Below are 12,764 nucleotides of genomic sequence, written 5' to 3' on the forward strand. Positions count from 1 at the left end.
AAAACAGGAGAGTTAGTGTCTCCTGTGTATTGCAGTTGATGGCTGTACAGTTGCAACTATAAGTAAAAGGCGTATAAATGCCTCCTAGGGTGAAAAGTGAACCACAGTGGTCGTTTCACCTGAGGGCTGACACTGGTTTGAGAGCACCTCAGTCTTGACATCAATCCTACCATCATCAAATTAAGCCTCTCGGGAGGGCTGAGGGTTGTCTGCAGAGGCAACAGACCTGAAAGCAGGCAGGTAAGAGACATCAAAGACATAGCTGCTGACATCCAGGAAGTCAAGATGGAAATATTCAGCGCTGGATGGAGGAAAACTCCTCTAAATTCAAAGAACGTATTCCTTCAGTTAGTCCCAGTAACTGAGGGCCCAGACAAACAGCAGAAATCAACCACAACCACAGGACCAGTAAGGCAGCGGAGTAAATCTCACTGCAGTTTACAAACACAAATCTATTTTAGACTCGTCTGAAGTGTTGGGCCGGTCTTAATTTTGCTCTTAGATTAATATAATGCATGTTAAACAGAAAAAAAATAATAAGACTGATTTACAGTATTGTTTTGGCCCTAAAGTTAGCCACCCTACTCCCAGGCTATCTAAAAGCCATGTGTCATAACAATCAGTGACATCTGCTCATAATGTGTTGTCCGACAAGACTATCCTGAGGCTGAATGACCTCTGACTGAGCCCTGCATTCAGCCATGTATTTGATTTGGAAAAAAGTCCTAATTCACCCAAAAATTCATAGCAAATAAATTAAATTTACAGTGAAGAATTAGACATGTTTGTCTCAAACATACAATAGGTAACACAACCAAGTTTCTGCTACTTAGCCGGCACAATTGCTTGATATTCATATGTGGTTGCATGTCTTAATTATTTTGTCCAAGCGTTGAGCTAGTTAGACATCACTCTACTTGAAATGAGATTCATGTTTATCGGCAGGAAACACAGGTCAAATTTTAGATGAAGAAACTGGAACAACATTTTCCCTGCAAGGCAAATGCAATCTATAAAACTAACAGTGCAGAAAGAAGTTCCAAAAATCTCATCAATAGCACCTACATCAAAACAAGTTACCGTCAAAGATTAATTTGGGATTATTGATTGCTTTTGTAATTGACTAAAGAACCTTTGGTTTCAGAAACTGAGGTCGCACCACAGACAGCATTTATGTGATCAGAATCGTAACATCGAGAGTCAGATACCAATTGTTACTTTCTCTGGGTTTGTGAGAGGCTCGGCACAAAAAGTGCTTTGGATTATCACTGCGAGACGTTTGCATCTGAGATCCCAGTCAGTGGAGAATTACATCAAGTCAAATGTATGTTTAAACCCCATTTCACAAATATGAATAAAGAAAAAACTCAAGAGGGAAATTTCACAACGAGCAACAGATGCAGAAGTCTAAACGTTATATCACAGTATGAAGATAATGAAAGAATAATAAGAATCTTTGTTCTTGAATTTGGCAAGTTTTATTATATTCTCAAATTTCTGTGAATAGGTTAAGGAAAATCTACTCATTAAAAATAAATATTCTGTAGCTAAAGAAACATTGGATTATGTGAATTGTCACAAGGCTTACCTGATGAGTTTTCACAGGACTTTAATTAAATACGCCGATGTGGTGAAATAACTGAAACAATGGAAAACTGTGAAATGTAATTATCCTCTAGCAGATGAGTATTAAGAGAGTGTAGGGTTTAGAGGAGACCTCGACACGCACATAAAAGAGGCATGTACTGACAGCAAAGGATGTGTGTGTTTCTTGTTTCCCCGCCATAAAGCGGGCTCTTAAGATGTCAGTCTTGTTGACACATCTCTTAATTTCCCTTTTTTTATGGACGGATGTGGTGTTCTCTATTAAATTCTTCCCGAGATCACCTTCTTCCACTTATTTTCTTCAACTCTCCATCAAAACACGTTCATTAAGATATTTATTATTTTTTTTATGGTTTTAGAAGAAATGAAATTACCTTACACGTGAATTTCAGCAATTTCTGTTATATTGTTGAAATCGTTATCGCTTTCGCCATCGTGATCTGCGAGCTGCGGGTGTAATTGGCAATTAGACATCGGGGTACAACATGACCTGCATTGCACACTGATTCATGAATATTTCATAATAAAATGCATTATCACAATTTACATTCACCATGAGCACCTGCTCTGGCTCAGTCAACTTCCCTGACACTAATTTGTCCTTGGTCTGGTCAGACTGTACCACACTCCAGTATATACGGGAACCAAGGGTTTAATGAACTGGCCTGTTTGAGGATGGTTATGATGTCATCATGCTGTAAAACAAGTTCAATTAAAATGTGAGGAGGAAATGCAGGTTTTGGATGTATTATTCATTGCTTTTAATACTTACCTCATCCAGTCGAGCTGGAACAAGCTGTGCTCGGAAAGTAAATGTATTGTTTGTTGTCAGAGAACAGACACCCAGACATTTGTCTGCAGTCTGTATCATTCTCTGTTCACGTATGTGGCAGCAGATGATGATGGATTCCTTAAATTACCTGTTGCCGTGGCAGATGGCATGCTTTGGTCGTTAACGGCAATGGTGAGAATTCCCTGGCATCCTGATGAAATATTCATCATGAATCTTCATGACCAATAGCGATGTAATTTATTTGTTCTTGCACCCTGAGGGCCAAATGAGGGCCAAAAGAGCACCTAAAAGCGCTTACTGAAATTTGATATCATCATGTATTCAAGTGATGTATTAAAATATAATGAAGACATCGATTGCTGTACCACTCTGAATATCTCCGGCTGCATGGGGCAGGTCTGGGGACTGACTCAGGGTGGTAGAGAAATCTGATTGGCCACTTCTGGCGCGACCCCTAAATCCCGAGTTATGATTAGTTGATGGGCATGTTAAAGGCCCTCCAACAGCGAAGATGACTAAAGCTAGGCATGCCCTGACAAACAACAACAAATCTCCAGAAACTTGTCTGTCTTTACCTCAGTCCTTCAGCCACAATGGCTTAATGACATGACGATTTAAGTGAAAATTGATAGCGTGGTTTTGCAAAGATACCATAAATGGTAGAAAACAGTTATCATCAACAATGGCAGTTAACTCACAGTGGAGGTGTGTTTAACAGAACATCAGCTAATGTCTCTATTTGTCTGTCTGTCGTTTGTTGCTGAGCGTGAGAGTGAGAGTCAACCAAAACAGTAATTGTTCTTAAAAGCAACACAGGGCATTAAAAACACTTGCTGTACAATACACTGTCAGAGCTGGATTCCGTTTTTCTTAAAATTATTACCCCAATTGATTAATGTATGCTAAGAATTCAGGAAAAAATATTTTTAAGTTGGTGATGGTTCTTCATGTCTGTCATACCTGGTGGACTGCATTCTGACCTTGTTGTGTGTATGTATCCGCTCAATAAACATGTTGCGTTAGATCAGTTTAGTGGCAAGCAGAAATGAATGAGTCACAAGAGACGTGGTTTAAACAAATCACACATCAACTAAAAGAGCTGCCGTTGTGTCATCTAGAGGACAGAGGGTCGATACTCTTTCTAGATTGTCCATTAAATCCCACAATCAGGAGAACATGTCCGCTGCCACCCAAGCAGACACAAAAACATCTTGACAGGTGGAAAACAACTTTAAGGGCATCTTCATGTTCGGTAGCAAGGCCCTGGTGAAAGACTTGGGAAACATACAGAGAGAATACCCGGGCAAAGAAAAGCTCTCTCTTGCTCTTTTATTGCATTTATTGTATTTGTGTCTATAACTCTCCCCAGTCATGCATGCACTATTTAGTATCTTCCCCTCTGTATCCCTGGGACAGATACAGGGTTTACCCAAATGGAATGAGGGATTTTAGCTCATTTTACAGACGACAGACTTCTGTGTGCTGGTAAAAATTTCACTTTTGTGTGCGGCAATGAGACATGAAATATGTCTTTGTGTGAAAACTCACTCTTCTTTTATAGTGGACCTCTGCTGAAGCACAATGTCTTTGTCACACACAGCAAATCATTGCACAGATTAATCTATCGATAAACATTTTACCACATAGACTAAAATTATTGGACTTTGAGTGGCTGAATATGGAGTCTGTCTTCATAAACCGCAGCATCTAGCAATGAGACATTAACAGCAGTTAATGGCCTTCACCAAGAAAGAGCATTAAGTGCACATTCATCACACACTCTGAACACATATACGAAGCTCTATGGCTTTTAATTAACATAAATAAATAAATACGTGAATCCCCCTGATAGATTAATTGTGCTGCAGTGTAATCACAGGATAAAACGCCGGGAAACACAACGCTGCTGGAAAAAGTTTTATTCAAACTAGAAAGTGCAAATAAGTCATGCATAGCAGAAATAATATATGCACGTGTAGACAAAGCCTTGCAATAATCATATAATCACATTAAGTTGTTTACCCATTTGTTTGCATAGACTATGTGTTTGCGTGTGTGTTCAAAGTGCATTGGTCGTGATACTCGACGCAGACCACTTTTGCTCTCTGTTCAGTCACGGAAGCCCTCAAGCGGGTCATTAACTACGGAGAGTGACACGGTGGTCGGATGGCTCGCTGTTCACTATACACCAGGGGGTGACCATCAATCACGGTGAGAGGCAGTGAGCACTGACAGTTGCTTGATGGGAGATGACGCTAAATATGCTGTCATTTGGCCAGACCCAGCCAGCGAGCCCCGTTACATGAGTGAATCCTCGTACGGCAGGAAGATATATGTGTGTATTCTGCATTTCACACACTGTTTCTCTTCAAAAAAAAAATCCTTCAGCAGTCTTGTAAAGATTAATTGAACTCCCAGGAAAATCCACAAGAAGCTCTTGAATTATCTTTGGAGGTCAAGATACCATTAAGTTAGCTCCCTCGTTGTGAGATGTCGAGAAGCACACTTTTTCAGAAATGCTGCTGTAAGCAAGGTCATGCAAAGCGGATCTTTTTGTGTATTTTACTCCTTTGTTCACCTATTCGCGATACAAACCTCCTCTCTGACGTTGTATTCTGCCCAAAACAGTGACCTTGAGGCTAAACTGTTTGGGATCTTGTCTTGCACTAAAGTCAATTATAGCATTCCCCAGACAATCAGTCATTGCCTGCACAAGCTGGTTGCACTGGCTCGTCCTCCTCATCTCCCAATCCACTACAGGCGGAGATCTGTGTAAGGACCATTCCTGTTTCCGACAAGGTCACCCTGCACTGTGGCTGGGCAGTCCCACTTACTATTGCATGACTCAGGATCCATTATGGATACTTTTCATCTTTGTGGCGAAATCTCAGTCACTGACTATTCAGTTGGGTGTTTTTCCTCAAGGTTTTGATGAATAAACTACCAAAAAACGAACAGATTTTTTTTTTAATCATATACAGAGTTACAGAGATGACTTTTACTCTCTGCCATACAATCTGGATCCAACTGCAGCTTCAACTGGATCCAACAGCAGAAAGGGAGCTTTTACAAAAGGAGCATTACGAGTCTAGTCACAACAGCACTTAGAAAAGCCAGATCAATACCATTTCTGTGACCAATTTTACAGTTCTCCGGGTCGGTTGCCTCTGGAGTAATAAAGCTGTTTTCTCCACACATCCTTCAGTCTTTGCTGTAAAGTCACTGGTGGCAATGTGAAGGCAGTACGTTTGATAATCCCATGGGCATGTCGGCGTTTTCTGGTCTGCAGTTGATCAACTCGATCATGACGGCTTTCAGAAGACAATTCAACAAGTAAATTTTATTGATTGTATTGCAAGTAAAGTGTTTGGACTAATGCTGTGGCAGAGCCTTTGTTTTCCACTGTTAGAGATATTAATTATATCAAAACTGCAGCTACAAAAGGAGACTTTCACTTTTGGGCCAGATATCAACTCTTGATTTTCAGCTTGATGAATCAGCAACGTCTCAAAGGAAGGTTTTTGAACAGATGGTTCATTTATACGGGGGTCAGTCGTAATCCTTCCTGCCCTCCCCTTTGTCCTCACGTCATGCAGGTCGTGTGTGTTGTCAGTTGATGACCAATCAACAGCGTAAGAGCGCACACAACATGCTGCAGTTTGTCCTTGGAAAATTAGAGACGGTGAACCAGAGTGTGATCCAAGATGATACAATACTTATGATTGTTATTTTGTGAAATTGAACCAGGACGTGTTTGCCCACTACTGGTAATGTGGAGCAATAATATATGAACTGGTCCTTCTGGGTGTTTGTTTTATAAGCACATGTGCATTGCAAGGGTGTGCATGCAATGGATATATGTTGTAATACTGTCAGTTGGTGTAGGTATTGTGTTTGTAAAAAAAGGTAGTGCGCCAATAAAAGAGATTAAGAACACCACAAGCTGATGTAAACAATGCAGGGGTTTGCTGAAAGGCTTTATGAGCTTTGAAGATGCATTGGATGTGTTTGTTCGGCCTTAAAGATGCACACAACGTGTTTTATTGAGAAACGCTGAGTATAAAAAAAATCAAAGCTCCACGGGGTACCTTAAAATCTGTTGCTTCTACACTTTCAGAGAATGAACGTCCTCTAGCTGGATTTCTTAATGAAGCAGCAGATGCTCTCATTACGGATTCCTTGGGTTCTAGCAACCCTTCCAACTGGATAACTGTCGTCTTCCTGTCAAGATGTCCAATATAAAACCGACAATTGCTGCGGTGGTATTCAGCTGGAAGAGTTTACTGAGATGTGTTTCCAGGATTGATGAGTTTGACTGTGAAACACACTATTACCCAAATACCTCCATGACAGACTTCTTCTGGGGATCAATCATCTTCAGTCCGTGCAACATTTAATAAGACAGGGCCGTGTCCATATGAAGGATGGGGACTGATTTAAGGCAGCTAAGGTTGTATGGACAGGGCGCGCTCCTCATCTCTCCCACCACACAAGATGAACTAAATGCAGTTACAATTTTAAATATGTGATAATGTGGCATACAAATCAGCCCTGCTACACTTTCAAAGAAAAAGTTGAAAGCTGTAAAGCTATAATTGAAGTTTTTGGGGCTGCAAGAACTTTTTAGGGCTGCAAGCACTGCAAGAAGGAAATGTCCTTCTTGCTGCTCACTCTCACTGACATGATGATCTAATTTTTCTGTCATTGGCAGTTTTTCAATTTTCTGGTGTTCCTCTTTTTTATTTTTCCATCTATGAGACCACAATTAGCTAATATTGTTCTCTCAAGAACTGCAAGCTAAGACACATGTGGTCTCCTCTTCCTTATTTCATGTTAACTCTCCGTTATGGTGAAAAGTGAGCATGTAGAAAACTTACATTGTCATATATGATGACTCTTATCCCTCAGGAAAACTTGTATGTCATAGGTCAATAACTTTCTTTAGAATCCCTTAAATGTTACTAAAATATTAACCATACAATAAAAAAAATAATATCTACTTCCCACCCATTCCCCACACTGCTATAAATCCTCTATTTCCCAGGTGAGTCCTGGGGCTGAAGGGCAGGTACAGGATATGTTCTTGGGGGGCTAACGAAGGGGAATGAGGAGCAGGTGTGCAGATGGGTGAGGCAATCAGGTGAAGATGAATGGCAGGAGAGTGCGGATAACTGCTGGACAAGGCAGAATAAGCAGAGTCAGACGCAACAAAAAGGGTTAATGGTAGACTGCAAACAGAAAAGGCAACAGAAAAACTTTGAGCTGGCTTTCATCATGAAAGTGGGTAAATAAAAAAAGCTTTGCCATATCAATACATTTGGACAAATAAGAAGATTTTAAAAACTCGCAATGTCATGTTGACACCCACACCAACAGTTTTAGATTGATTTGATCAAAAATACATTAAAACAAGTAAATTAGCTGAACTATACCTTTTTTTTATAGTGTGTTTTGTGTCCAATCACAGTTTGAATACTTTGTTTTGTTGTCTGCAGTGAAGAAGAAGAACTGCAGTGATGGTCGACTGCACCGTAGCCCCAGAAACTGGCTCTGGGCACGTTGAACATCACTTCTCTGGGGAGTTAGGAAATGTGAAGGAGGGAGATTGCAACTGGATATAGTTGAGCTCATTTCTACACACAAGGTGTTGAACTGAAACAAAGCTGCTAGAAGTGGATTGAAGTCAGTGTTAAGGATTACTGTCAGAGGAGCTGGCTGGATTACAATCAAAGGGCAATCTAAGGGTCTGAAAAGGGAAGCCAATCAACGTATCCTCAGACAAAAGTTTGTATTATATCGTACAAGAAAGTAACTCCTCATTTTTTCATGAGTTTTGGGCTTTGCTCAGTCCTTCCGCCTGTCCGTTCTACTGTTATGTTATTTCTATGAAGGTGACACTCCGGAAATAAAACGTTATACATTTCAATCACGGGCCGATTTCAGTGGCCTGGGACAAATTCAAGCACAGGTGTGGTTATAATTAGCTTTATTGTAGCTCAGCTTAGTAACCTAGATAGTTAATAGTTATTGGTCAGTTAGTTATATATATATATTATGAGTAGAGAATGAATGAGTAGAGAATTGCCTTGCAACGTAGTTGAGTGTGCGCTCTAAGCAGCGTGTAAAACATATAGAGAAATAAACCCCTGCACTTTCTCCTGTGCTGTAATATTTGTGTTTATGGCTGCAGCTGCTGTGGAGTTTATATTGTTTACATTTCCACGTTGTCTGATTTGGTGATGTTTTATTTTGATTCTAAAGGAAGTTTCAGGCCCGTCGTTGTATCCATTGGTTTTATTTATTGTCAATCATCTTTGTTAAGTTGTCTGCGTTTTCTCTCTTTTATGGTTAATTATAGAAACAGAGTGCAATTAAGTCCCATCCACACCGGAGGGGAAAGCACTTTCTCGCCTCCTTGTCACTTTTGTCTGCTAGCAAACCAAAATAAAATGCCTAAAAGCTGCTGTGTGGTTGGATGCATTACCAACAGGGTAAACAACCTGAACAAAGTTTTATAAGCTGCCGAATTGAAAAGATTAGGATGCAGGCAAATAAGACTTGAGGCACCAGCAGGAAGAATGGGGAAACTGGGGTATCCTGACGCTCAGTTACCAGCAAGCATATATTATTTCTGTAAGTTAAGCTAAAGGCATTTTGACAAAATGTAACATGTCTTATAGTGAAATGTGGAGACATCAGAAAGCAGTATTATGTTTCAATAACCTGGTCTCACAGAAATATGTGAAATGGCCACAACTTCTGGTACATGGTGGTGGAACGGAATGTGTTGAAATTACGTGTCAGCACCATGAAAACAATGCCATTGAAAAGTCTAGAAGACTCTTTTTCAATGTCGACACACAAATTAAATGCATTCACAAGACTATATGCAACAGTCAGAGCAAGTTACGTAGTATTAAACAGTGAAAGGGGCAGACAGGGTGGGCGGGGAAGGGAGATGGATAAATCAGACACAGATCTTTCAGCAACGAGGCCGGTATTTGAGACAGATGTTCGTGTCCAAAAGTGTTGAGTTAATGTCAAGTTATTTTCATGACTAACTAATATTGTAGCGCTTATTGTGTTCCCCTCCAGAGGGTGTCGTTTTCAGCGTATGGCACGTTGCGCTCTGTCTCTTTTGTGAGGCTACACTGAGGACGGCAGTTGTATATTTATAATTGCTAATCAGTTGCATGCACAGACGGTAGAGTCTGTTGGTTTAGACAGAAGGGATCTTGTTGCTGATGTTGTTCCACTTATGTATAACTTGAAATTGAATGCAATCAGTTGTGTAATCTAAAGATGTTGGGGGTTCCTCAAACCAATGGGTGACGTCACGGTGGCCACGTCCATTTTATTTCATACGGTCTATGATTGTTATGCATTTTGTTCCCTCGCATATGTTTGTGTTTTTAGTGCAACATTCCAAACACTTTGTTGAGTCCCAACTTCATGCTACATAGTAATTGCATACAGCGTAGTAATCTTAGTTTAGTTTAGGTATTCAGTTTAATTGACAGGGGCCATGCACAACACTACTGTTGAGCCATATTTAGCTATATAGCGAATTTGTGTCTGCCGTCCCTTGGCTGGAAGGATTTTATAGTGTATCTTTCTTGCAGTTAGTATACTAGAAATAATACAATCAATCTGTGATTTTGAATGCCACTGTTAATTAAACCTAACAAAGAGACATATTTCTCCCCCTCAATTCAAGATAAGTTTGAGGTTTGTTTGTTTTGAGCCGTTTCACCACCATCCAATTAATTTTTCTTTTCCAGTTGTGAACAGCTCCTCCATTTTCTTTGTCCATTGCGGGAGAACATGATGGGACACAATTACTGACATGAATCCATTGTTGTAGGAAAAGCACAGGTGCAACTAATCTAATTAACGATGGCTCAGTTCTGCTTGAGTGTCCCAGTAAGTCATGACAGTGTGACAGTGAGCCAGCATGCACAACACCAGGAAACTGGAGCCATATTTAATGTGCATCATTCACACCATGGCTTTCCTTACCTATGCTTCTTCCTTACAAAATGATTACGCTTAAATGACTAAAATAACTTTATTTGAGAAAGTCATCATGCACAGAGTTGATTATTTTCAGTGTGGCGGTGAGACACCTCTGTGATACAGAAACATAACAAAATGTTATCAAATCTTTGGAGACACATTTTAGTTATTGGCAGTGGCTCTTCGAGGTTGCAATTTGACATTCATCAGCATCATGTTCTGAATAATTTCCTGTTATTACAGGAAAGTACAGTAACAATAAAGTGCATTGATCACATGTATAGGCGTACTAACTGCGAAAACAATACATATATCAAACCACTAGGATGTATGGAGTTGGTGCACAGCTTTTATTTGAATTTTAAAGTTAAATATTTTCTGACTCGCATAAGACACTTCTAAAGGAGCCAAAGACAGCTGTAGGATATGTTCAACTAAATGTCTTTTAAATGTTCATCTTTGAATTATTGCCTTGAGCGTCTTCTCAGAACGGGGTCATAAAACTGAGTCATTAAAATTGCCTTTCACATTGCAATTATCCCCTTGGCTAATAGCACCCCGGTTTGCTTGGCTGTGTTGGCCAGACAAGGACAGTCCGCATATTTAAATTTTGACCCTTATCACAGTCCGTAATCACGTCCTCTTGATGCAGATCTCATCAAAGACAAAAGAGTGAAAACTGTGTTTGAAGGACACTGACGTACTCATCTGCTGTTAAAGATAGTATCAAGACTCAGACTGTGAAAATTGAAGAAGTCTCTTTATGAAAAGAAAGACATGGTAAAAACACCTTCTTGGTTGTGGTCTTTGAATTTAGCTGCACCTCCGAACCCACTTCCTCTTTTATTTTTCCACAACTCACTAACAAACAGATTCTCAGAAACACCTGTCTCCACTGTCCTGGGGCAAGTTTTTGATGGTTTCCGTCACAATATGTCACAGGAAGAGAACATTTAAGAGCAAGAGAGAGGGAAACTTTGTCATGGCTTTTGAGTTAGACATGACCTTTCAAATAAACTGTTTCCATTAATTTTCTTTAACTAGCCGTGTAATTGCATACTTTGGGTTTCTTTTATCTCGCTTTTCAAAAGCTCTCTTTCTGTTTCAACATCCCGTGTCTTTGTTGAAGAGATTTAATTGGAAAATGAAAGATTGTTTAGATTCAAACACTGGATTCTCCACAAAGGCGTTACTGTGCTATACCCTTTGATTAACCTCGTTCTCCTTCAATTGTCGCTGTTTTCAATCTCCTTTCTCCATCTGTACTCTCTTGCCCTTCAAGCAAAACCAATTCATCTTTCTAGCCTGTTAATCCGCTCTCATCTCTTTCTTCTTTAGCAATTTCTGCCCTTAAAATCTTCAGGTTTTATTTTTTCCAACAAACTGTGCCCTTTTCTTCATCTTCAGGTTTAGCCTCTGACTTAACCGAGCTCACTGAGAATCAGTGAAGAGTGGAGTCCAGAATACCAACTAGATTCTTAAAGGGAATAGTTTGACATTTTGAAAATACGCGTTTTTGCTTTTTTGTCGAGAGTTAGATGGGCAGATCGATACAGTAAATATGTAACTACAGTAAATATGTAACTACAGCCAGTAGACAGTTATCTTAGCATAAATACTGTAACACAACATGTAAGGTTATCGCTATGTGCTGAAAAGGACCCTGGTGCCGTGGTTGTATGTAGAGACACCATTCACTTCCTGCAGGCTGCAGGTTAAAGACACCACAGAGTGTGAGGCTCGCTCAAAAGAGTTAGAGAGTTCTCTTAAATTTAAAACGGTTGAAGCTAAGAGGCTGAAAAACAAAAAACCCCAGCAAGATGGACGACGCTCTCTACAAACAAAAGGAAGAAGCTCAGAAGACTCTGGAAAAGTAGCAGGCATCCCATCAAGACCAGCATGAGCAAAGAGAAGCGGAGCTCAGGAAGGTCGCAGTCGTGGCAGGCTTGAAAAAGGCTAAAGAAATGCTGGAGATTGAGTGTCTCCGCCTTAAGAAGGAGAACACCACCCTGAAGACGAAAGAAAGAAACATCCTTGGAGCTGCCCCCCCCAACATGTGCTTTGTTAGATGTATAAATCAGGGGACAAGCACTGATGGCAACCATGGCCAGAAGCTCCCATAAACTACATTTTTGTTTTAATTTATTGTCTTTTCATGTCTATTTCTGGAGTATTTTATGGCATATGGCAACGGCACTTCCCTGTGTTACACAATGACAATAAACTATCCTTCAATCTTTAAAGCATGCAGTTGTAATTTGTACTCTATAGCCTGAAAATATAAGTATATAGCTAGGTTGGCTCAGAGGATTTTATGTGCTGGTCCAAATATTGTTTTTTGGTCTGAAGT

Source organism: Anarhichas minor, unplaced genomic scaffold (genome assembly GCF_050575085.1).
Source record: "Anarhichas minor isolate MPS153535 unplaced genomic scaffold, ASM5057508v1 ptg000002l, whole genome shotgun sequence".
Lineage (NCBI taxonomy): Eukaryota > Metazoa > Chordata > Actinopteri > Perciformes > Anarhichadidae > Anarhichas > Anarhichas minor.